Consider the following 26155-nt stretch of genomic DNA (forward strand, 5'->3'; position numbering starts at 1 on the left):
AAGACTGGGGCTGCTGGAGGCAGAAGCGGGGCACTGAAGAGAGGGCCCGGTGTACTCAGCCTGCTCCCCGTACAGGCTAAGTCAGGAGTGAGGGGCTTGAAGGGGTTCTCTCAGGGAGTTTTACCTGGGTCCTTTGCACTTGGGAGACACAGAAAATTGACATGTACTTCATGCCTGAATAATCCACAGGCAAAGTGATGGCCGTGCTCACTGGCAGTTTGGATGGTGGAGCAAAGGAAGGTGGCCTCATTGTTATCCTGGGTTTCCAGGCAAAGGAGCACTTCCTGTGGATGGGAGTGGAACCCAGCGGGGACAGAGTCAGCCTGAAGGGCAGCGGGCCCCACAGGGAAGTGGAGGGCCCCCCAACAAGCCTGCATCAGTGAGAGGGCATCACACACAAGAGGGGAACTGAGGGTGCTTCCCTGTGACTGTGGGGCAAGGGTCTCTAAAGAACCCCAAAAGTGCTCCCCAAGGGAGAAGTCAGTATTACAGATCTGCAGGGCCCAGAGAACTTGAGTAAGAACCTCCAGGCCCAGCTATCTAGTCCTCCCTTTCCAACTGCTTCAACCTGGGAGGAGAGAAGGAGAGGCCCCGGGAGGGTTTTCCTCTGCCCTCCAGACCCACTGGCCACTGTTCCCCAGCTCCAACAGGAGGCCCACCTCTGTGGACTTAATCACCAGGCACCCCACTGCCCAGCAGGAGGAACTGTGCGCTAACAAGCCTGGGGGGTGCCAGCCCCTCTGCTTCTGCTCACTGGGGCCCCCTCCCCTCAGGCGGCCCCATCCACACGGCTCCTTCTCTCACTCCCGGTAACTTCTTGCCCTGTCACCTGCAGGTCCCGCCAACGCCTTTGGGAAGAGTCCTTTTACGAAACTCCCCTCAACTTTCCAGCTTTTGAGAGTCATTTGCTTCCTGTTGGACCAGGACTGACAGAGAAGGGAAAGAGCAAAAAGCCAGCCACACCACCCATGCTGTTTCCACCAGCAGCAGGCAGAGCCAGGACGGGAGGCGACTTCACTGGGTGGGCTTCTAAGTTGTGACGATTGGACCGAGCTGGACACAGTGATGATGGAAGTGAGGCTGTTTGTGTTACCCAGAAATGACCTGGAAAGTCATGGCACCTGGCCCAGATTTCCCCCAGGGTGGCAGAAGAATCAGCTCTACTGAACAGATTCACGGGGACAGCAGAGACAGAGTAAGTATGCTTTCTCAACACACAGGGGCCTGCCCTTGGTCAAGGCCCAACTATTCTCCCAAGCACCGGGGCTGGAATTCCAACCCAGGTGGTGCGGCTCCAGGGCCTGTGCTCTAACCACTCTCCTGTACACTTTCCTGGAAGGCTGGTCCTCATCCACGTGAGATTCTCTTTAATTTTCATTATGACAAACCCAGACAGTGTATTAAAAACCAGAGATATCCCTTTGCTGACAAAGGTTCGTATAGTCAAAGCTGCGGTTTTTCCAGTAGGCATGTATGGATGTGAACTGGACCATAAAGAAGGTTGGGCACCAAAGAATTGATGCTTTCAAACTATGGTGCTAGAGAAGACTCTTTAGAGTCCCTTGGACAGCAAAGAGATAAACCAGTCAATCCTAAAGGAAATCAGTCCTGAATATTCATTGGAAGGACTGATGCTGAAGCTTAAGCTCCAATACTTTGGCCATCTGATGTGAAGAGCCGATTAGAAGAGACTCTGAGGCTGGGAAGGATTGAAGGCTTGAGGAGAAGGGGATGACAGATGACAAGACGGTTGGATGGCATCACTGACTCAGTGGACGTGAGTTTGAACAAACTGGGAGATGGTGAAGGACAGGAAGCCTGGTGTGCTGCAGTCCATGGGGTCACAGAGTCAGACACGACGGAGTGACTGAACAACAAGCCAGGCAGGAAAACTTAGGCATCTCCAGCTCCTTCTTTTAGAATTCTATCCCTAGCTTCTGGGTTTCTAATCTAAGTCCATCATCCGGTATATTTCCTTCGATTTCTCTGGAGAGGAAACTGACCTTTGGGCCAAAGACTCTGAGCCAGAGTACATGTATAGACTGTCTGTGGGCTGGATCCCCTCCTCCCCACCAACTGCTGAATATCTGCCATTCTGCCTTTGATGTCAACCTGGACAGCAGAGTCTGGTGGTGGCCCTGGGATTGTCCTCAGCTTCCGGTCAGGATGCTCCTGAAGGATTTGAACACTAACTTTCTCAAGTCCAGGCTTTCTCCCTTCTACCTAGACTCCCTATACCCCTTCACGTCCCATGTTGTGACCCTCCAAGGCCTTCCCTAAATACCATCCACTCTGAGAATCCTCCCCAGTGGCTCAGTGGTAAAGAATCCACCTGCAATACAGGAGATGCAAGAGACGTGGATTCGACCCCAGGGTCAGGAAAATACCCTGGAGCAGGAGATGGAAACCCACGCCAGTGTTCTTGCCTGGTAAATCCATGGACAGAAAAGCCTGGTGGGCCACAGTTCACGGGGTTGCAAAAGAGTCGGGCACAGCTATGCCACTAAACCACCACCAAGAATCCTCCACAGCAACCCCGGAAGGGGAAGTCACCTCCTCCTCAGTGATCTCCTCCGCAGGAACTGGCCACACTTCGGTTACCACTGCCACACTGCATCATAATGGTCTGTCTACAGGGCATCTCCCTCAACAGAAAGTTCATCTGTGTCTAAGGGTTTTCACATCTTCAGTGTCTGGTATGAGGCCTGACATGTGAAGGCTCAACAAAGGTTTTGAGAATCAATGAATCAATGAGAGAATGAATTCTTTTAGCTTTTGAATCAAATGGACTAAAGAGCCAACACTTACTAAACACCCTAGAGGTGGCCAGCACTGTGCTAGGCACCACAGGAGGTTACTTCAAGGATAAAGGAACCATTCCCACCCTTGAGAAACCATCTGGCTGGGGAGACAAAGGTAATTAACACACAAGGAGCACCAGCACGGTGGTGGGGACTAGCGCTTATGGAGTGCTTGCCAAGTGCCAGGCTCTTCCAAGAGAGTTATTGTCATTATTCAGTCACTCAGTTGTGTCTGACATTTTTGTGACCCCATGAACTGGAACCTGCCAGGCTCCTCTGTCCATGGGATTCTCCAGGCAAGAATACTGGAGTGGGTAGCCGTTTCCTCCTCCGGGGATCTTCTCCACCCAGGGAATGAACCTGCATCTCCTGCATTGCAGGCAGATTCTTTACCACTGAACCACCTGGGAAGCCCTCCAAGTGAGTTACTAGGTGGTAACTCAACTTAACCCTCATAACTACCCTATGAAGAAGCTGCTGTTACTATCTCTAATTTACAAATGAGGCAGGAACTACAGCTGTAGCCCCTCAGCTAGGAGGGGTACACTGAGTCTTGACCAGAGCACTCAACACACCGCAAAGACTGCAGCAGTAAAGAGAAGAGGGAGATGCTTGTAGGCTGGAGCAGTCAAGGAACATTTTGAAAGAGTGGCAGGATCTGAGCTGAGTCATGAGTCCCTGTCTCCTGAACGTTTTCTCCTGCCCTGCTGGGGTCCAGGACCCTCACCCCCATGCATCTGGAGCCCTGGGGAAGACCGCTGCTCATTAGATGACTCTGTGAGGGCACTGATGGCATCAGCACTCCTGGGGCAGCCGATGCCCCAGCTCCTGCCAGACGGCTCCCCAGTTCTGGAGCCAAGGGGGCAGGAACCCACAGCAGCCGCTGATTAATTTCCACTGACAAGAGGTTGCGTCTTCAGCAAGCACAGTATTAAATAGCTCCTTTTGATCATAATTAAGTTTCTCTCGGGCTGATGCTATAAATAGCCATGCCCTATTGATTGGAGGGTCTGGGCTGTGAGCTCAGCATCCTCCGGGAGCCTTTCCAGGCTTGGCCTGGGCTCTCGAGTCCCACTTTTCTCTTCCTGACATGCAGCATTCCTAATTTCAAGGGCAGGTGCAGCCAAACACTAGGCTTGGGTTCGGCTCATTTTTCCAACTCTCCTCCCCCCTCCCACTGCCATTCCAGCTGAAGCCAGGGTTGACTCAGTGGGTTATGTGGCTTCCCAGGTAGAGGCCTCCATGAGCAGGACACCTGGTGTCTCCTCCTGGCCTCTCAGGACCTGGGCTTTCCCCTCTGCCTGCAATGAGGACAATTTCTCTGACACCACTCTGCCCTGCCTGGAGACCTCCCTACTACACCAACAGGGAAACTGAGGCCCACTCAGTAAAGATCCCACTCGGAGTCTCTAGAGGAAAAAACAAAGTCACAGCTAGAGCTGTCTCTCTCTCTTCTTAAAATAAAACCAATCTTGTTTGTGAACAGGGAAACCTGGAGCTGTGTGTCCTGTGTGCCTGCATGCTAAGTTGCTTCAGTCGTGTTGGACTCTTTGCAACCCCATGGACTATAGCCCTCCAGGCTGTCTATGAGACTCTGGCAAGAAAACTCAGGTGGGTTGCCCTTCCCTTCTCCAGGGGATCTTTCCGACCCAAGGATCGAACTCACGTCTCTTATGTCTCCTGCACTGGCAGGTGAGCTCTTTATCATTAATGCCACCTGTACTCAATGCTATGTCTAAGAGAGGATGAGAGGAGGGGCTTAGGGCCTTCAAATCCCAGGGTGGCCATAGTGAGGAAGGGTGGCAATCAGCACAGAGCAGACTGATTGCAATGCTGACCAAGACATACCGGTGAAAAAGTGCCAGAAGAACTCTCTTTTCCCCAACTAGATGCCCACCAGAGGCCCCTCCCAGAAAGCAACAAGGTTCTTTCTCCAGGACTCCTCCAATGCCCTAGAGCCTCCACAGCCACTAACACACACAGTGTTGCTGCTCAGCCGAGTCTATAATTCCATGGTGCTTGGTGCAGTTTTGTTCTGCCCACTCTAGGAACATAATGCACTGGGTGTGAGACTATGCTGCTGCTGCTGCTGCTAAGTTGCTTCAGTCGTGTCTGACTCTGTGCAACCCCATAGATGGCAGCCCACCAGGCTCCCCTGTCCCTGGGATTCTCCAGGCAAGAACACCAGAGTGGGTTGCCATTTCCTTCTTCAATGCATGAAAGTGAAAAATGAAAGTGAAGTCGCTCAGTCGTGTCCAACTCTTCGCAACCCCATGGACTGTAGCCCACCAGGCTCCTCCATCCACGGGATTTTCCAGGCAAGAGTACTAGAGTGGGCTGCCATTGTCTTCTCTGGAATGAGACTATGGTAGAGAGGAAAAGTCTGGTTGAAACTGCCAGGCTTTGCATGATCCCACTTCTGCCACCAACTAGTGCTGAAGTCCTGGGCAAGTAGCTTCACTATGCCTTAGTTTTTCTCACCTATAAAATAAGTGGGTGGAATGAAATGACCTTTCAGCTCCCAGTGCTACAATATTGCTAGTATAATTCTAAGTACAAAAAGGATATGTACACACGTGAACTGGGAAAGGAGTGTGGAGGAGCTTATGCTGTTTTCATTTTAAAGCAAGATGTTGCTCAAGTCCCCAAAGAAAGAGGGCATCTGCAGAGAGCAAGTGCTGGTGTTGGGCCCCTGTCCTCCATAACTATGGGACAAGATCTGTTCCATCTTCTGTTTTTATAAATAAGACTGGAACACAGCCATGCTCATTCAATAACCTATTGTCTATAACTGCTTTTGTGCTACGACAGCAGAGTTGAGTAGCTGGAACAGAGGCTGTATGGCCTACAAGGTCTAAAATATTTATTTATTTTCTGGTTCCTTACAAAATAAGTTTGTTGGTTTCTGCTAAGGCAAGTCAGTGAGTGGGGAAGAGGGGAAAAAGGACTCTCTCAGTGGGACTCAGGAATATAAACCTGGGGAGACCATGGGAAGACCCTGCCTGCTTCCTACTGTCCTGCAAATCAGCTTATAGCAAGCAGGTCACTTTTATTTTTCCAGGGCACATGGATAAGGACCCTTGAATCCTTGGGAGCTTGGCCCAGTGACCTGGCAGTCTGGTGATAGGCTGTCCCCAAACCACCCAACACACATAAACACAGAGACACCCATATGTGTGGGCGTGCATGCGCACACACACACACACACACACACACACACACACACACACACATCTGGGGTGGGTAGGTTAGGGCAGGGAGATACTTTCATCCCAAGCATGTGACAAGGACAGAGTCCTAATCCACCTTGTACAGAGGCATCCAAGCTGACCAGGCTATTCTCATCCCTGCCAGGGTCCCACATCAATCTGCTCCAGAAACCTCTCCGTCCCCCGCAGAGCCCTGAGCAGAGACCAGGATAGGAGAGAGCCTGGGGCACAATCTGTGGTGCCCAAGAGCAGAGTCAATCCCAGGAAAGAGTGGGGAAAGTTGGTCACCGGCAAATAGAGCAGACTGGATGCCCCAAGAGCTCCACTTAGCAATGTGATGTATGAACAGAGCAATGAGCTGCCAGATAACGGGGAGCAGGGAGCGGCTGGAGCTGGAGCGGGGGCACAGAGGTATGTAGTAGAATCGGCACTGATGAAAGGAAAACACATTGCCTTTCGGCCTGCACTCTCTGTGCTCCCCCCAGATTGTCCAGGCTTGGGCTGCTCAGCTTGGGATCTGGGAGCATTCCCCATTCTTCTATACCCTCTGGAGCTGGCAGGCCCCTTCTGTCTAGCCGTGCCCTAGCAGCCAGCACTGCAAGGCAAGCCTTGATCTCCACCCCAGAGCTTCCAGCATCCATCTGGCAGGCTGTGGGGGGCTTTGATGGTCTCTTCCTCACCATGAAGCTGATCTGGTTTTTGAGGGTGATGAGGGGGAAACAAAATCTCCCGATTAATTCTCACATGGCGGCCGCCCGAGGCCATATGCCGTGTTCTCCAGCTCTGCCATTATGCGTCTTGCTTGTAATTGCTTTAGAATGACACTCATCATGTTCTATTTTATCACCCAATGACAGACCAATAGAGGAGAAGGGAAACACACTCACACACTCGCACTCACAGAGGAAGCCAGACTACATAACAGACAGAGCAATTGTTCCGAAATTTAAAAGCTGGACTCTGTCCACTTGTCTAAATAGACTACGTTGCATTCACTGTGATTGCTTCCGAGTATCAAAGGTAGGTAAGGCTGCCAGTGGTGGACGGGCTGACCCAAGCTTCTAGAAGCACTTTGCCATGCTTGCCCCACTCCCTCTAAACTTTCCACAAAACCCTCAGCCTTCTTGGCTATAATTACTCAAGGAATGAAGATGTCTTTCCTGGAGCAAAAAACTATAAACAGAGAGGGAGAGAGAGTCGTTTCTCTGTATTTAAACACCCCACCGTGAGCACCCTAAGGTGAACAGCCCTCCGTTTCTGCCATCCTGGGTCCTCCTGTGACTCTCTTTGTTCCAGGAGGCTCACCCCATCCCCCATGTTCCCCCCTCAGCAGTCAGGGCCTCCTTCTTTCCTAAAGGTCACAAGGCAGGGAAGCTCCCAGGGGCTTCCATGAGTGAGCGGCAGACTCGCTAACTTCACTCACTGCTGCCTGCTTCCCGGGACCACTGGAGCGGGAACACGGATGGTCTCTCCCTGCCCTCCGCTGGGAAGCTGGGTTAGCCCAAGAGACCAGCAACTGTGACAAATGACCTGGACCATCTTCAGTGGCAACACTGTCCCTGACAGGTGTTCTGTGGCAGGCACGGCACAGAGCACTGAGCGCCCTGAGGGGGCAGAAGTGGTTGGGTGTGAGGGTCCCACAGTCCTAGCAGCATCCCCCTTATCCACGCATGCATGAGTGCTGAGTCGTTTCAGTTGTGTCCAACTCTTGGTGACCCCATGAACTGCAGCCCGCCAGGCTCCTCTCTCCATGAGATTCTCCAGGCGAGAATACTGGAGTGGGTTGCCATTTCCTCCTTCAGGAAGTCTTTCCAAACTAGGGATCGAATCCTCATCTCCTACGTCTCCTGTATTGGCAGGCTCCCTCATCTGCCTTGGACCAACCCTTCCATTCTCACTGCTGGGACCAGCAGCCTCTTCCCAAGCTGGCTTCTCAGCCGATCCTAAACAAATTCTCTAGCATCCTGCAGTCCCTAGCTGTTTAGGGCTTGAAATCTGGGCCCAGAGAATAGAGAAAACATCCCCAAGCTGAAGATCCATTTTGCTGAAGATGCTGATCCTCAGGGCACTTGAGAAAGCCCCACTCAGGAAGCCAGAGGGGGATAGTTCATGGTCCTAGGTTACCTTCCAAACAGAGAAACAGGAACCTCGATGAGGTGGGGACATGATAGGAGCCAAAGACCAGCTCAGGCGAGGCACCCCTCCCTCCCCTTCCCACAGGACTGGTCAGAGCATGGACCTCAGTCCCCTCCCCAGCCTAGAGAGCTGCCAGGTAAAAACACTGGAAGATCCTTGGGTAAACCTGGGCACAGAGGCGGAGTCGGGGAGAAATCCCATGTTGACACCCCAGGCTGAGCCAGTGGGAGAGGCATCAAGCACCAGTGCTACAGTCCCATGTGCGAAACCCCTCAGCTCCAGGGCAGACGCGGGCTCTCAAACCCCTTCTCATAGGAAGATGGGAATGAGCTTACATCCCTGGGGACGGGGAGAGATCAGAACACACTGTTTCCAGAGCACTCTCCCATCAGCGCTCACCTCTCTATTTCTTAATGAGGAGCCTGAGGGGAGTCTGGGCCTCGGCTGCGGAGCAGGTTAGTGAGTAATTGGGGGAAACTCCATTCAAGCTCATGCTTCCCACTCTAGGGAAGCCCCCAGCTTGTGCCTTGCCTCCCCTCTTCCCACCAGAGCAGGGGCATCAGCCTGGGAGTCTGAGGAGGGGACCAGGATAAGGCAGCCTGGACCCTGTGCCCTTATCCTGGGGAGGAGGGAGGTGCCATGGAGGGTGATGCTCGCTCAGCCCTGGGGAGCTGGACCTGGACCTGGACCTACAGCCCGACCTACTTTGCAGCTTGCTGGCCCACCTGCCAGGGGCCAGCAGCCAGGATTTCGGCTGGCCACAGGAGGCCTGTCCACCTGCACTCATCACACGTGCAGTGGGTGTTCTCAGTCAGCCCTCCGACAGCAAACACTGACACAAGGAGGCCACTGTACTCCGAGCCGCCCAGTCACCCCCGGCAGACTCAGCTGGCACAATGTTTCCTGGTCTTTGTTGAATGTGTCCAATTTCCTGACCAGCTCCCTGATAAATAATCATTTCCTCGTTCACTCCAGGCAGCTCCAAGCGAGAGAAGGGCGGAGGCTGCCTTGCTGGGGATGCCCTTTCTTTGGTTTCGTTGGTGTCTGAGAGCCAGGGTTGACCTCTGCTCAGAGCAGGGGGCACGGGCTGCTTGGTAAAGACCCATCTTGTCCTCAGCAGCGGCCAGCGGTCACTGAGCTCCCTCCTTGCTTGGACGCTGTCTGTGCGTCTTCTCTCTCCAACACTTCAGGCTGAAACTCTGCACTGAGGCATGGAGATGGGATGAGAATCCAGTGGGATGCTGATCTAGGGAGGTGGGTATTTTAAGGGAAGTCAGAGGGAGACATTAAAGACCTCTCGGCATGAAGGGAAGGGCATAGGCCAGGAAAGAAAGTGATGGGGTTCCAGGCTGCCTTTGGTTGGTGCTTGGCTGACACTGGGGCTGTGATCTCACCTCTATGGTGTCTAAGGCACAGGGGTCCATAAAGCCCTCCTTGCCTGTGTGGGTGGTGTCCACAGAGCCTAGTCCTTAGGCAGCTCCAGTACCACTTCTGTTCTCCCTGAAGCTCCCGCCCTGAGTTTTCCTGGCCCGTGTTGCTGGCACACCATCTGGTACTCCTGGGCAAGCCAAGCGTTATTTACCAGCAACAGCTCTGTTCATCTGGCCGTCCCTGCCCAGGAGCAAGGGCAGAAAGAGACCCTCCAAGTGGCGGTGGTGGTTCACGCTGGCCACTCACATGTGCTAGGCACTGGCCCAGGCACTGCATAAACATCATTAGTTTTCAACCTCACAGGAATCTTCGTTTGCCTAAAGGAGAAACTGAGGCTCACAGGGGGACTTCTGTTTGGTCGTGCCCTAAGAAAGTGGCTGAGCATTCAACAAAGACCGGGAAACATTGTGTCAGCCAAGTCTGAGGAGGGTGACAGGACTGCTCAGAGCCTAAAGGGCTTGCTGGCATTAGGACCAGCTGGCATTAGGCTGGCATTAGGACCCCAACAGCCCCAGGTGGGTAGAGGTGAGACTAAGGATGCTAGAGGTTCCTAGCCAGGGGGCCACGGCACACAGCTGGGCAAGAATGGATTACAGGTATGCAGGCAGGTGCAGACCTCCCCAGCCTCCAGGGCAGCCAGGTGAGGCTGGGAGAGCAGAGCCACTAGTGAGCAGCTCCGCCTGCCTCCAGCAGCCTGGCCAGCTCCAGAGGAGCAAGATCAAAGGCATGGCCAGGTGACCCCACTGGGAGGCATAGATCTAAAGGAAAAGACTCTAAAATCTGGAGTGAGTAAAGGGGCACAAATTCAGAGAGGCTTTTCTGAGACAGAATTGATGTTCATATTGTCGAAATTCTTGCTCTGACTAGGAGGTAGGCACAAAGGTCAGGTGGAGAACGGGATGGATTCTTGCTCTTGCAAAGTCAGGAAAAGGAGGGGCTCTGATACTCCGGGATGGACCAGGTGGGCCTACACTGCTGAGAGGAGCCCCTCGTGCTGGGTCCTAGAGAGGGCCACTTGCTTCACCTTTCTCCCCATCACCCAGAGAGCATGGGCCTGAACTCTGCCAAGGAGCATAATTATAGGTGTCATGGCAATTTATCTGATTCATTTCATGTGCCTGGTGACTACATGTGGTGAGCTTTTCATCACCTCAAGAACAGGCACACACAGTCAGCACAACAGGAATATTTGTTGAATGAATAAAGGAAATGGGCAATAGTGGATTCAAATTAGCATCTGCAGTGGAAAGCCTCTGCTCCCCACAAATCCCACCCCAACACCTTTTTTTGTGTCAACAGGACTACAAATCCAAGGACTGCTGACTTGCTCTGGTTCAGGTTTAATTTTAAACAAGCTGGTTTCTGGTTTAATTTTAAACAATTAACAGAAAGAAAAAAGATATTTAACTCATTTTTTACAATGTAGTCATAACCCTCCAACCCATTAAAATAAAGGTACCCTTATAAGTTCCGTTAAATAACGCTGCCATACTAATGAGAGGCATAAGGGAGTTTTATGGACGCTGCCTGAAAGATGACAAGATGTTTTTTCTTTGCATGTTTGATGTATTTTATGATTTCTTAAAGTAATAATCTAACATCTTCACTTATATGAGGTTCCCGGAGTACACAAATTCAGAGAGACAAGAGCCCCATCAATTCTCTGTGGATTCTCCAGGTACAGAGTTGCTTTTCAGGGGAAATCTGTAGGTGTGTGGGGACCTCATCAAAGAACCAGAAGACCCAGCCCTGGTCCAGGATGATGCTTCTGATGTGAGAGGAAGGGTCACATTTCAGCAGGCCAACCTGAGAACAAAGACCTAGAGGTTTTCTCCTGCCCACAATGGCCCAGGGTTACACTGGGAACCCCTCCTCCCTCCCCACCCCTCACTTCCAGCAGTCTTTCTCAGAAACACACACATACACACAATGAGCATAGAGCCTGTTTCTCCTCTGACTTTGACTGTTTCCCTGAAACACTTTCCCTTTCTGGCCCTCCAAGCCCCCCAACTTTCTCACGTCATTTGCACACTCCTGGGAGTTCTATCTCTTCCGTGACATCTCCAGGTCAAACAGATCTGATGATCCTCTTGGCTCAGCCCTATCTGGACAGGAAGTGTCCCAGAGCTAGATTCCACTCCAAGTTGGGGCACATCCTCTGGGCTTCCCTGGTGGCTCAGATGGTAAAGATTCTGCCCACAATGCAGGAGACTCGGCTTTGATCCCTGGGTCAGGAAGATCCCCTGAAGCAGGGAATAGCAACCCACTCCAGCATTCTTGCCTGGAGAATCCAATGGACAGAGGAGCCTGGTGGGCTAGTCCATAGGCTTGCAAAGCATCAGCCATGACTGACAACTACCATACTTGTGAAACACACAAACCTTGCACCTGATTCAATGTCTGGTCCTGCTTGGTTTAAAGTTATTTAAACAACACACACAGGTTGTTTGAGTCACTCGTGTGCAGGTGCTTCTCACTCTGAGTAAACTGGCAGGGCCTGACAGGGCAGCGACATGCCAGACTCTGAGCACTGAGCCCCTTCTTTATCCAGGCACTCTGCTGGAAGCTGGGGCGGGGACCATGGTGCCTGACCCCGAGGAGCAAGGACTGCCTGTGCTTTCAGAAGGTGCTGACGGGAGGGAGAGAGCCTCCTGAGATGACTCACTAACCTGGCCCATTTCCACTGAACTTCCTTTCCGTGCCCATACCCTGCTACTGGCCCTTCAGCCCTCGTCCTCTCTGCACTTTGGAAAGCCAGTGGTGAGATGCCTAGAGCTGGAGAAAGCCCACACGCTCACTCTCTCCCCAGTCCTCTGTGATCATTTAATGGTTGGTTTCATTCAAATAACTCAAAGTAATGTAAGCCATGCTGCCCACACGGATGCTAATAGCAATGTTGAGATTCCCCTGCGTTCCTCTGGGGAGCTCATGTTCTTAAATAATGGGAGTGGAGAAGGGAAGGGCCATTTAATGACCAAAGGGATAACAGCGGGAAAGAAAATGGGGATGGGGTGGGGCAGGGAGAAACCCTGGGTAGGGTGTCAGTAGGGATGGGGAGTGGGGGACCAGGGACAGGATGGGGACTCCATGCACCCCAGAACTTGCCCATTCATGCTGTGCAGGCTCCCCAAGGGTCTAAAGAGCAACTGGTTCATCTGGGAACCTCCACTCTTCCCCAGGGCTTGGATCTGCCAGAGCCACACCTGAGCCATCCCAAGTCCATGCCAGGACACATGTCCCAGGGTCTTCTTGCCACCAAGTCCCCTAATGACTTCCCTGATCATAATTATACTTGTCTTCCACAACTGTTTCCTAACAGGACCTTTTGGGTTCTCAAAAGTCCTCATCCTTCCAAGGTGTAGAGGAAATAGGCTTGAATTGAATACATGAGAGGAAGGTTGTGATCACTGACCCTCTCCAAAATGGAATCATTGCAGCCCAAAGGGTAAATTCCCATCCCTGAATGTTCAGGCAGATTCGTTGCCATCTGCTGGGGAGGTTGCTGAAGGGAGTCCAGCTCTGAAGGGTGATAGCAAAGTAGGATTCATGGGGCTTACGTAGCTCTCTGCAGATCCCACTGTTAACATCTATCTTCCCCTCATCCAGCTAATCTGGCCTATCCAAGGAGCTGAGTTCACAATTCCCTGGTCTCTCCAAACATGGTGCTGTGTGGCTGAGAGCTGCTGACCCGAATCTGAGCCATGCCAGCTTACCATCAGGAACCCTGGAGCCCTCTGGGGGAGTCTCTGAGCAGAACCTCCCAGGTCCCTCTGCAGACCATTTCTGATGGTCACTTTGGCCAAGGACTCTTTTCACTTGGACCTCTTTAGAGATGAAGAAATGGAAATGGGATGGTTCCCAGTGCCCCACCATCTAGAGGCTAGTTCCCCAGGCTGTGATCATCCAGGCTACTGGGCTAATGATCAGATTTCCTCTGAAAAGGGAGAGACTGGCAGCTTGTGAAACTGACTTGGAAGTGAAGTGAAGTGAAGTGAAGTCGCTCAATCGTGTCCAACTCTTTGCGGCCCCATGGACTATAGCCTACCAGGCTCCTCTGTCCATGGAACTCACTAAATCCAACCCTTCATCATTGAGAAGAGGATTCTGAGGACCGGAAGTGACTTGTCCAAGATCACACAGTCTGCTGAAGCTGACCCTACAACCCACATCTGACTCCTCGTTCAGTGGTCTTCCCATTGTCCTATGGAGCCCAAACCCAGCAGAACGGTGTGGTTAACCCACATGAGCCAGCATAAAACACCTAAATCAGAGTGTGGACACAGCAGCCTCTGCTCTTCAGATGAGAAGCTGACCTTACATGGAAATATTAAAAAAGTCAAACACCGTGTGTAGAAGTCGGGGGTGGGCATAGCGCTTCATCGTCTCTCTCTAAGCCCTGCCCAAACTGGGAGTGTGCCCGCCAGGCTGCAGGAAAATGTTTTATTAATCAACACAACAGACTTTTGCTGGCCAGCAGAGACCTTTCTGCTGAAGAGGGGAGGGTGAGGAGGGGAGGGGGCTTTGGCTTAGAAGACAGGGATGCAAACCCTCAGGTACCGAAGTCTTAGGAGAACTTCTAGCAGCTTCTGGAAGCAGAAGACAAACAGGCTAGGGAAGAAGGGAAAAAAGAAAAAACAAAACAAAACAAATGTAGAGTCGCATGCAGCAAACTGCTCTTCTCCATCTCTGGGGCAGAAATGGCATGAAAAAGGCTGAATGAGTCTAACACCCTAATGTCAGGAGAGCCAGCAGAGGGGAGTGGGAGGGTCAGAGCTCGTGGAGGAAGAGCCACACCTGGCACTGTGAATCCTCCAGGTGGGCAGAAGCAAGGCGGCACCTATGACCTCTAGGGAGGATGTGCCCAAGAGACTCCTTATCCCACCCCTGACCTGCTTCATCTTCCAGCCACAGATCACCATGAGGGCCTATAGCTGAGGAGGCCAGAGGACTGGGCAGCCTGTGATCAGTCAGCGGGTTCAGATAGGACCCCCTCATCAGAGCTGCTTCCTCCTATTCTAAAAATGTGAGGACTGGCCTCCAGCCCTGCTGAGCTGAGCTGTGGTCTCTCTGGTGGGCTGGGCTGGGGCCAGTAAAAGGCTGAGCTATGCCCCATGGCCTGGCACAGATGTGGGGCTGGGGGAGGCTGCCAATTTCTAGACATAGGACATGGGTGACAGATCCACCAGGGACCAGGATCTCCGCAGAGAGGGAGAGGGCATAAGACTTTCAGGCTTTTATTCTGAAAGATATTTACATAGGATATTTACACATTATGCATATTTACAACTTTACTTCTCCCTTCAATTTTTCTTCTTTTGTACAAACTCTACTGTAACACTAAAATCTCCCACTTCCTTCTTTTTTTGTCTTCTCTCCTTTTCACCAATAAATTCACTGCCTGCTGGTGAATTCTTCCCCCATGCATGTTGCTGTCCCTTCTCTGTTGGCGCAGACCAACTTGGGTCCCTTAGATCCTGCTGGCCCCTTTTCCGTGACTCTGATTCTTCCTTCATCGCCATCCTCCATCCACTCTTCACCCCCATGACCTTTGCCAACAAGCACAAGAGCCTTTGGTGCCAGCACATTAGGAGGCTGGGGGGCGCTGTTTCTTCCTCCCGGCCCCCAAAGCCTCTGGTGAAAATCTGGGTGGTTAGAGACGGGTTAAGAGCAGACACTGGTTATACTGCACACAGAGCTCCAGCTTCTCCAGACATCGGCCATAGGCTCTGAGCGGGTCTCGGTTTTCTCAGTAACCTCACTCTCCTTTGGTTAAGGAGGGTTACATGAGGAAATCCATGTAAACGATTTATAATTAGCACCAAACCTGGAATATCATAAAAGTTCGATAATATCAATTTTAGCTATTATTACTGTTGTTGATGGTGATGAAGGACAGTGGTCCCTCACATGTCAGGGTGAATCTGCTGCTACCTATTCGGTCTCCTCACCTTCCAGATAACAGTCCTAAAGAGACTCGGACACAGCTCTTGAATCATCATTTCTGTCCCGGGCCAGCCTCTCCCCGACTCCTAACTGCGGATGGAGCTTTCACTTTGGCAGACACTAGAGACACTGCCCCTTTACTCTCAAGGTGGGGTTCCTCATCTCTTCCTGGGTCAGGCTGATGGCCTCATTCTATCTCTCCTTGTGAGCTTTATCTCTTTTTTCCTACCTTTTACTTCAACTTTTCATTCTCATTTTATACATTCATTTGTCTATCATCTTCTGCTCCTACTAGAATTCCAGTCCCTCAGAATTTGCCTGTTCTGTTCATAAATACATCCTTAGCCCCAGCACACTGCCTGGCACACAGAGACCCACAATATTTACTGAATAAATGATCGAGTGAAGGAATGCATTTAACATTTCCAACACAATCTTCCAAGGACCAGCTAAAACATCACCTCTTCCAAGAAGTCTTCCCTGATCCCTGCCTCCTCCACCTTTCCCTACGCTTTTCTGACCTTTACTCAGAACTCTCACCTTATTAAATCCAGAAACATAGGTCTATGTGCACAAAGGATCCATGTTACTATACTAGGCTGAGGCTTCTTATGAAGCAGAGACTCTAAAGGAATCAGAAGACCTTGTTTTGAATCTAGTAATGCTGCTACAGCGTGGGAGCTCAGGCAAGTTGCCTACACTCTCATCTCCTGCATGCACGCTAAGTCACTCAGTCATGCCCGATATCTGCAGCCCCATGGACTGTAGCTCTGTCCATGGGATTGTCCAGGCAAGAATCCTGGAGTGGGCTGTCATGCTCTCCTCCAGGGGATCTTCCCGATGCAGGGATCAAACCCCCATCTCCTATGTCTCCTGCCTTGGCAGGTGGGTTCTTTACTGCTAGTGCCACCTGGGCAGTCCATATATAGGAAGCATATTGAACATCCTCCTCCTAGGACTTAGTCCTCATCCCCTTTCTTTGGAGCCCCTCATAGCAACTAGGACTGCGCTTTGCTCACAAAGATAGCTCAATGCAAATTTGCTGAATTACTGAACCATCGCTTTCCCCAGGTGCTTACCAAGAGCCCAAGAGAGATGTCTCCAAGAGAGGGCAGGCCTCAGGCCGTGCCCAGTGATGTCAGGAGTAAGTCTGATCTTTCGCTCTAAGAAGGAGGGAATGAGTGGGACAAGCAGTGTCTCTAGTACTTGGAAACTCAGCCCAGGGGTTTGACGCTGCAAGGCCTGACAGTGTCACCCATGGAGGCTGTGCCATGCAGAGTCAGCACCCTCCCTGGCTGGGCAAGGGATGTTTGCTGGTCTGTAACTATTTAGACCCCAATCTCCCATCCACAAGCCAATGTAAGGATTCTGTTCTTATTATATTTTAGCAAAGCTCATAAACCAATCTTGATTTCCTGGGTCAGCGCTGTTTATTTAATTATCATGGTAGGAGACTAAAAAGAAAACCTTGTTTCACTCAGAAAACCAATATGACCTTTTAGCTCCAGCAGAAACCTGATATGAAAGGGAACTTCTGCAGACCAAGGAGAGAGGCATGGACCAAGCGGCACACAGTGGGCATCTGTACTCCTACAGGGCAGGTGCAGAGAAACAGGGCCCGGGACAGGAAGGGGTTCCCAGGTCCTCTCCTCATCCTTCCCTTCGTGTTTTCCTGGGCCATCCCGCCTATTTTCCCTGCTTCAGATGACGATTTCAGAACCTGCTGCTTTAGCCTCCTTCTCCCCGTTCAGTTGCAGATCCACCTTTCCACCCGCCTGCAGCTACTTCAAAGACACTCAGGGTTACCAGCAAACACTGCTGACCCACAGCCAAGCTCATGGTCTCTACCTCGCCCTTGACCTCCAACCAACCTGTTCCACCTGAATGTTTGTCTACTTGTCCAGTCATATGGTTCCAGAGTTACTTTGGACTTCACCTCCTCCTGGACGTTTATCTCTCCTTTTCCACTGTGCCTGCCCTAGGTCAAGCCTTCTTTACTTCTTCCCTGGATCTGTCTCCTGGCTAATGTCACCGTGTCCAAGGGCTCTCTAACGTTCATCCAGAAGTCACCTTCCTAGTCCGTGTGTCACAGAGACACATTTGGTGACTCTCTAATGTCTACCAAATAAATCCCTTAGCCTAATATTTTAGACCCTCATGTCTCTAGCAAACGTTTTGTTCCTGCTCACCTCCAGCCACACTCCTCATATATCCTAAACTCTAGCAAACTAGCACATTAGCTAAACTCTCCAAGTACCATACTTGTTTGCAGTTGACTTGGAATTTCTGTTTCCACATATCAAAATCCTGCCTACTATTGTAGATTCAGCTGAAATGCCACCTTTCCATGAAGCTAATCACTCGTTCATTGGCAAATACTTATTAAGCTTTTCTTCTGTGTCAAACACTTTTTAATCATTTCAGGCCATGCTTCATCCTCTCTTGTACACTCAGAAACATATTCCAAGCCTCAGCTGTAAACTTCTTGGGGACAGTACCGAGGTGTCATTTCCATACCCCCAATACTGCCTAATAGGGTGCTTCACAGACACTAGGTGCTCAGTAATGTTTGTTGAACTGAATCGAGGTTTATGCTGTCCATGGTTTTGATATCATTTAGTTTACTTGAATTCTCCTAAGGTTTTTTTTTTTTCTGTTTAAGTATGCGTGACCAGGAAGAAGTAAAAATAAACTAATGATACTTCTCAGCAGCTCCAAGCCTGTAATTATGGTTAACTCTCAGTTATCCATGCCATTGGAAAAGCATCATTGGAGAGAATCCCACACCAGAAGCACAAAAACATGATTTCCATCAGTCTTTGACATGTATTGTATGATTTTCAAGGAGCTGATTTGCCTTGTTAATTCTGTTTGGCTGATCGGGGTGCTATTTGCATTTATAGTCTCTCAATAATTGGCTGGGTAGCAGGGATGGAAGGGGAGGTGGAGGGCTGTGTTGGGGGTAGGAAGTCGGTCCAGAAGGAAACGTCAGCTCTATACAACTTCGGAGGCAAGACTGGACAAAGTGAACATCACAGGCACTTGGGGTTTGTCAGCACGGCCCAGGGTTTGGCCAGTTTCTCTCAGATGACTGCGAATGTAGAGATGTCCCTGCCCACTCCCTGGGTCCAGAGTTGGATTTTGTTTAAAGATGATGTAAAGTAAGTAAGTAAAGGTTGTGGGATGGAGGAAGGGCTGTGCTTTCAGTCTTGTTGGTAACAGGAGGGTGCCTCGCTGAGCTCCCGGGAGCCACTGGATGCAAATCAAAGAAAATGAGATTTGCAATTTTGCATCGATAGCTAGCTAATGCAAGGGGGAAAGCTCCCCTCTTCTCCTTCTGAAGCAAACAAATATCACATGTGGTGATTCAGCAGCTGCATTAGTTGGGGAAAATTGATGCACATTTCATGTGTCAGGGAGCTGAATCCCAGAGAATGGAGCCAGCCTCCCAGAAAATGGTTTCTTTATATAGTTCCATCCATTTATTGTTTGATTGGACTTTCTGTATATTAAATTCAAGCTGTTCTGCTGCTCTTGGGTATTATGATGTGTTGGCTCGGTGGGAAATAATGAAGGTGATGGGATTTTACAGCATCGCATTACAAAGGAGGCGTCCCCAGCCCCATCCATCTCTCCATCAACTAGCTTGTGTGTGAGGTGGCACTTATATTAAAACGATTTTTCTGATTCAGTTTAATGACACTCATTCGAGTCCTGACACCCGGAATATGATTACATGAGCTAGATGCAATCTCCCTCCATCTAGCCGTGGTCAGCAAAGGCTGAGTTCTCCTCCTTCCCCAGCCCCTCCCTTCCCACTTAGCCATCATTTGCATTCAGCTGGGTGGAGGGAAGTGGGGCTAAGGGGGAAGAAGGAAAAGGCTTACATTCTGGTCTGAGAAAAGCAGGCTGGGCAGAGGCACGAGCACTGGCCTTGCCCTAGGGGTCACGATACATGTAAGCCTTTTGGCTGAGAACTTCAGATGCTTGAAGCGATTGTGGTAACTCCTTCATCTTCATCACAAACAAGTCCCCTTTCAAAGCTGGCTTGAATTCACTATTATAGACTCCAAAAGAGATTGCTAAGGGCCAGGTTCTCACTTCCCAGAAAAGAAAAACTGACTTGGTCATCACAAAGGATGGACACTTAAAATGTGAGTAGAGTGTCAGTTTCCTGAAGGACAGTGGGAGAGGGACTCACAGAGAAGTCTCTGCTCCTCTTCCTGCCCGGGAGAAGCTTCCAGCCACAAAGGTGTGTGGCCAAGAGCCCTGCGGGGACTGGGACAGGCGCTCCCTCCTGGGTGAGAGAAACAAAAATCCCCCTGTAGTTACCAAAGGGTTTTGCCCCTCCCCTGGGGAGAGGGAGGGCCAGGCTGCCTTTTATTTACACTATTTTCAGGCAGAATAATTGCTGCTCCTCAGGAAGAATCATGTTTTTGTTTGCGGGTGTGTTTAAAGAGGGAAACCCAAACAAAACCAAACACAGGGAGAGGGAGAGATTGATTTTAAGAGATTCCGGAAGAGAGCTGTGAAATGGGCACCAGCATGGAAATCCCCTCCAAAAATTGCTGCGATTTGAACAGCTGGATCGGAAGACGAATCTAATGTGGTGACCCTGGGGTGAAGAACCCCAAAGGCTGACATTCCACCTGCGGGAATTCATTTCTTCTTCCCCTGCAGCCCCAAAGTGCTCCCCCTGCCTGTGTCAGCAGCTACTAGAGCTGCTGCCTTAGAGACTGGCTGCTCCCTTTCAGTTTCCGAGCCAAGACTGCCCACACAGTGGTGAGCACCTTGGCAGGTGCTGGGGAAATTCTGCCTGGGTTGAAGGCAACCTCAGTCAAGTGCAGATGCTCCTGCTAATTGTCAGTCCAGCCCTGTTCTCAGATGGCCATGCTCTAGTTCAGCCTCAGAGGTCTGCCATCCGGTGCCAGAGTCTGGGAGCCACCCTGCAGGCCCTTTACGTATGCCTCTTCTTGTGACATGCTTCTCCCAGCAGTGGAAGTCTTTAGGTCTCTGTCTTTCAGGCCAGTCCTCGGCCATGGGAGCTGGTGAAGCTTTCAGCTGGCAGGCTGGCTGCAGGACCAGCAAGTGTGTCCTGTGGCCTTGACTTTCAAACGTATACAGAATCTCTCACTTCTCCCCTTTCCAATGCCACCACTAGATCCCAGCCACCCTCATCTCTTGCTCAGATTGCTGTGGTAGCTTCTCTTCTTCAATGTATTCACTACCCATTGCCCAGATCCTTTCAAGTGAGTCAGGTCTTCTCAAAACTCTCCAACGACTTCCCATTCCAAGCATATTCGTAAAAGGCAAAGGGCCAAGTCCCTTTGGTGACCACAGTGATTACGCAGGCCCTGCATGGGCTGCTTTGTGCTACCTGTCCCTGCTCTTGGGGCTGGACCATCAGCGCCTTCTAGCCCTTCCAAGAATAGAGCACCAAGTCCCCTCCTGCCTGATGGCCTTTGTGTTTGCTGTTCCCTCTGCCTGGAATGTTCTTCCCCAAGAAACCCACATTCCAGGTTCTGCTCAAATTCAGCCTTATCTGAGAGGCCTATCCTGACCTCCCCACATAAAATAGCAGCTCTCCCTCGCTGCATCCCCTCTCACACTTGGCACCCCCAGTTTATCACATCATGCTTTATTCTTCTCTGCAGCATGCATTACTTCCTGCTTGCCTGTATGTAGGTATGTATCCATCTATCTCTTTATTGTCTGGTTTTCTCCACTAGAATGTAAGCCCCACAAGACCAGGGGCTGTGTCCTTTGCTGCCGTATCCCCAGGGCCTAATAGCTACTCAAGTATCTGTGGAATAAATAACTGAATGGAGGGAAATGTCATGGGTAGGGGGGCTTATCTATGGCACCCTTTCTGCTCCTCCCTGGCCATGGAGTCTGAGCCAGGAGCCTGGCCAAGCAGCCAATAGTGAAATACATGGGTTGAAACTTCACTTGCAAGAAAGCCCCAACCCTGCTAGGCTGACATCAGAACTAGAGAATTCCCTGCTTGGCCTCCTCATTTCCCCCCACTCACAAACATCCTGTTAGACAGCACCATATCACTAACAGTGAGATAGCACTTTCACTGGTTCTTACAATAGGTAGGGGACGGTTAACAAGTGAGAAAATTGAGGATGGGTAAGCCAGAGTACACACCTGTTTGGCTGAACAAATATATACTGAAGCCTAGTACATGTCAGGTCCTGTGCTAGGTATAGATCATAAAGTGATCTTTGAAGCAGATACCTGCCCTTGAGAAACTCATATTCTGGGGAAAAGACATATAAACAAACTTAATGAAATGTGGCAATTGGCAAGAAAGATGCATGGCAGTGCACGTGGGAAGCCTTCCTGGAGACAATGTGGGCTGTTTTGTAGGATGACAGGAGTTAGCCAGACATAGCAGAGTGAGGGGTGGTCTCTGGAGGGACGGGAAGAATGTGAATAAAAGCCTCTTTTCTGACCCTGCTCTTCCCACTCTCTCTTATTTTGGTTCAAAAAAAGAGAAATGAGTTTCATTCATTCTGTCTGTGTTTTACATAGGGCTGATGAGCAATCATGGTGCCTGTGCATTCTCAGAGCCTATGGTGCTGGCTGATACGCAGTAGACACTCAATAAATGTTGAGTGAATGAATGATACCTTGTTGGGATGCAGGTCTCCACTCTCTCTTAGGAATTTCAGCACCAGAGAACTATTGGTTATGAAATTCAAACCAAGAGAAGATCGTGAGGCCATTTATTCCCAGTAATTGCACTATAATCAGATCCCCTAGGCAGGGACCCACCACCATCTAGATGGGCACTGTTTGGCCAACACCTCACTCCAAGGCCCTTGGAAGGTGGGAGAGGGTTGGTGGACCCCCCAGAGGCAGTGGATGATGGTACAGCCAGAATTTCAGGAACTGAAGGGTTAACAAAACCCACCTCTGGTTGGTTCCACTGGGGGTGCCTGATCAAGCACCCCATTCTGTGGAGTGCCCATATTGATCTCCCAGGCCCGGCTCCCAGTCTCTGAAACCTCAGGCAGGCCCCTTCCAGGATTAGACTTTAAAGGGAAATGCAAATTACCTGGAGGCTGCTTCGTGCTTGGAAGAAGTAAAAATCGATTCTGTTTTCGTTAAAGTGATTTTTGGACACTGTCAAAAGCTCTCTCATCTCAGAGCACGGGGTGACAGATAGGCTGCCGGTCTCAATTACATAACCAAGCCAACCAGGCGGCATCAGGCCATCTCATTAGAGCGACGCTGCTCCATGCCCTTCCCAAGCCCAATTCCCCCTCCCTAAGATGTCCAAGAGCACTTTATCCCTTCCAGGCCTGGAGCTGGCCCTCGATGGCCCTTGTGGATGCTTGTTCACAAAGCTTCCTTCCCCTCTACCCCAAGCCACACGTGAGCTTCACCCATGGACTGGCTCAGGCAGTCTGCCCAGTGGTGATGTCAAGCAAAGTCAAACAAAATGAAGAGGGGAAATCTGCTTTGAAAAAGTCTATGACATATAATGCATTCCCAAACTAGAGGTGCTGGTCTTATTTAATATTGGGAGCTCTGTGTTATCCCTTCCCTCTGTTAACTGTGATAATTGAGGATTTATTTTATTTATAGCATCAATTATGAGCACAGAAATTAATCCTTTAATGGTGAACTTGGAAGCTCAACTGTCAAGGGGGCACCAGGGAACCCTGGGCTGGGCAAAGGTGTCTTCCCCACCAGCATGGGAGGTGGCCAAGGAAAGCCATCCTCCAGCATTGGTGGCAGCCGGGTTGTTATTGTTCTGTGTGCTCAAGATATTCTGAGAAATTAAATAAATGGGAATAATTGGCTCCAGGAGATCCCTCCCTGGAGGACACCTGAGTAACTCATCAGCGGGTCCTGGGAAAGCAGGCAGAGCCAGGAAGAGCAAATTCCTTCACTCGACACATCGGCCCTCGACTAGTCAGTCAGCAAAGGCACACAGGACCGTCCTTCCAGACTGGAAATAGGAAGCCTGGGAAGGTTTGGGTGGGAAGGGTCTGGAAACAGGAAGAAGTAGGAGTCTGCCAGGGATTGTTGGAAACAACCAGAGAGAATGTGGAATGTGGCAGATCACTGGCCCTTGGCATTGCATGCCCCCTTGGGGTTCAAACACCAGCAAAGAGTAAGCAAAGACAGGCTTTCCGGAATGATCCAACAAGCTTACAAGTAGCCAATGAATGTGCTCAGGACAGGGAGCAACCAGAGGAGAGGAACGGTTTCCAGGATCTGGTGGGTAAGACCTCCGATAAGACCAAGAAGACCCTCCACAGCGTCGCAGATCATCCCAGTGAGGGGGGACCACACACCAGATAAATGCTGCCCTGCTCCCTCCCTGGAGCCAGGGCTGGGGGAGATACAAATCTTGGGTCCACCCTAGAGAAAGGACAGGTGGGTCTGGAAGGGACTGAGGACATTATCAGATCAAGCACATGGAAAAGGAGCCCCATTCTCATTGACTCACCCATTTAAGAGTTTTGCCAAATACGTGTTGTTCAGGGTCAAGCAGCGAGCCAGGTGATGGTTCCCACAACCAACTCTGGTCAAAGTTAAGCAGCGCGATCCAGCCAACACTGGTCAGGGTGGATGGGAAGAAAAAGCCTGCTTTCCCATTACTTAACGGAGGTTAAGCAAGACATGACTAAAGGCTTCATTTTTGCTTGTGAGTGTTTCCCTCCCTAAGGCTAGACATCTTGTTGCTTGAGGAAGGGAAGGGTGAGGAGCTCGCAGGGCCCGAAGTCAGGGGTCGGGGGGAGTCTGGGTCTTCCTAAGTAGGAGTCCTCACTCTCTGGCAGTCCTCTTGCTCTGCCCCTCCCTCACCTCCCAAAAGAAAATGTGAGGCCATGACTGTCCACCCCCTGACGCTAGACTTGACCTTGAACTACACAGCGAAGGCTAAAGGAAATCACCGGTCTCCCCAGTGACAGTAAATAGATTTTGCAGTGAAAGCAGCCATTAATTTCCCAGGCAGAACTTAAACCGGCCAGAAGAAAATGTTTTATATATTCATAAATTCCCTGTGTGCCTAGTGAGGTGCCTGTAGTCCTCACCACGCTGACACTTTCTTAAATAGAGATAGGACTAGAATAGATTATGACACCCTGAGGCCATTAAACAAAATAAGGAAAAGCTCTGAAGGGCTGATTTCCACCTACAGGCCCTGATGGTACGAACAAGCAGAGTGGGAAATGAAAAGAGAAAGGGCCCTGGAGACAGCCAGACTGGTATTTGAAAAGCAGCGCTGCCCCTCAGCAGCTATGTGACTACAGATATTTACTTAACCTCTCTGAGCCTCGCCGGCTGCATCTTCAAAGTTGTATGGAATTTTTCCTACCTTGCAAGGCTGTTGTGAAGACTTAAAGAGATAACATATGCAAAGTGCTCAGCACACTGCTGACACATAGTAGACACACATATGCTGTTATGCTAATAATAAAAAGTAACAGGCAGGTGGCCATTGAAGTTTCCATTGATCTCCTCTGAAATGGCCCCATTTTAACTCTGACACTCATCCGTCTGCCCTGTTTTCTCCCCATGGCAGTCCTGAGGCATCACTGGTGTCTTGAGTTCCATCAAGGGGCACTTAAGGGTATTGGACAGTCAGAGTGTAGCCGTGGAGGTCCTGGCCATGGAAAAGTCCCCTTCAGAAAAGCAAAGGGATGGCCAGGTTAGCAGAGAAGCAGCAAACGTGCCTCCTTCTCCTAACACAGGGCCAGCTCTCCAGCCCATCTTATTCCTAAATATCCCACCATGCCAGGAAGCCACATCTACTCCCTGAGTCAAGAGAGACAAGGTCAAATGACCAGACATCCTTGCCCATTTTGGGTGCGAGCAGTTAATGGGAGACTGCATGTGTATTGAAAAGGAAGGAAAGGGCAAGGTGGCCTCTGCCCGATGAATGGAATGCCCCCGTCAAATGCGGCCTTCACAAATGGACAACAACACCCCTTGCTCTCCCCCTTGCTTCTCCCTTCCGTGTGGCAGAATGACAAATGTCATCATTTTAAAAGGTCCTGTCACCTGCTCAGTCATTCCCAATAAGCACTATGGAAAAACCGATACCAGCGCCACAGGGTTGCAGCCAGGAAAAAAAAAAAAAAAAATCAAATCACCAGGACGCCACCAACTGAATTGTCAAACACCAAATAAAAAGCTTCATGAATTCTCCATCAGCAATATAACGCTTCCTGGCCTAAGCAAATACAGCCCCAGTGTATGAATTGTGAAGGGATTTTGCTTGAGCCTCAATGACTTCCCATGGCTGAAGCAGCAGCCCCTAAGAAATACACATCTCCTTGAAGCTGCCTTCACTGGCTCTAATCCTGTTAGGGTGAAGACTGTAATCTGCTTCCTGAGCGCTCCCCCCTACCCAGTCCTCTGATGGAAAGCTTCATATCCCAGCACCATAAATATATTTCGGTGATCTCAACTGGAGAGGGGACCCTGGGGAGATGGAAAAGACAGTCACCCGTGACCTCACTGAGCACCTTTCCCACCCACAGATGATACTGTTGCTACTGTGTCTGACCACATGATCCATCAGACCATCTCACCATCACCCAGGTAGGCTGAAGGATCATTCCATCGCAGAGTCAGACTAAGAAAGCAAAACTACTGCTTCTTCAGTGA

At 50.5% G+C, this 26155-nt stretch overlaps 1 protein-coding gene across 3 annotated transcripts in view; it reads right to left on the bottom strand.

The window, feature by feature from the left end:
* Positions 1–26155, bottom strand: part of KCND3 (potassium voltage-gated channel subfamily D member 3) — a 223857-nt gene that overhangs the window by 188807 nt on the left and 8895 nt on the right. The gene's annotated exons all lie outside the window — the stretch shown is intronic.

This window comes from Ovis aries, chromosome 1, assembly GCF_016772045.2.
Source record: "Ovis aries strain OAR_USU_Benz2616 breed Rambouillet chromosome 1, ARS-UI_Ramb_v3.0, whole genome shotgun sequence".
NCBI classification, from domain to species: domain Eukaryota; kingdom Metazoa; phylum Chordata; class Mammalia; order Artiodactyla; family Bovidae; genus Ovis; species Ovis aries.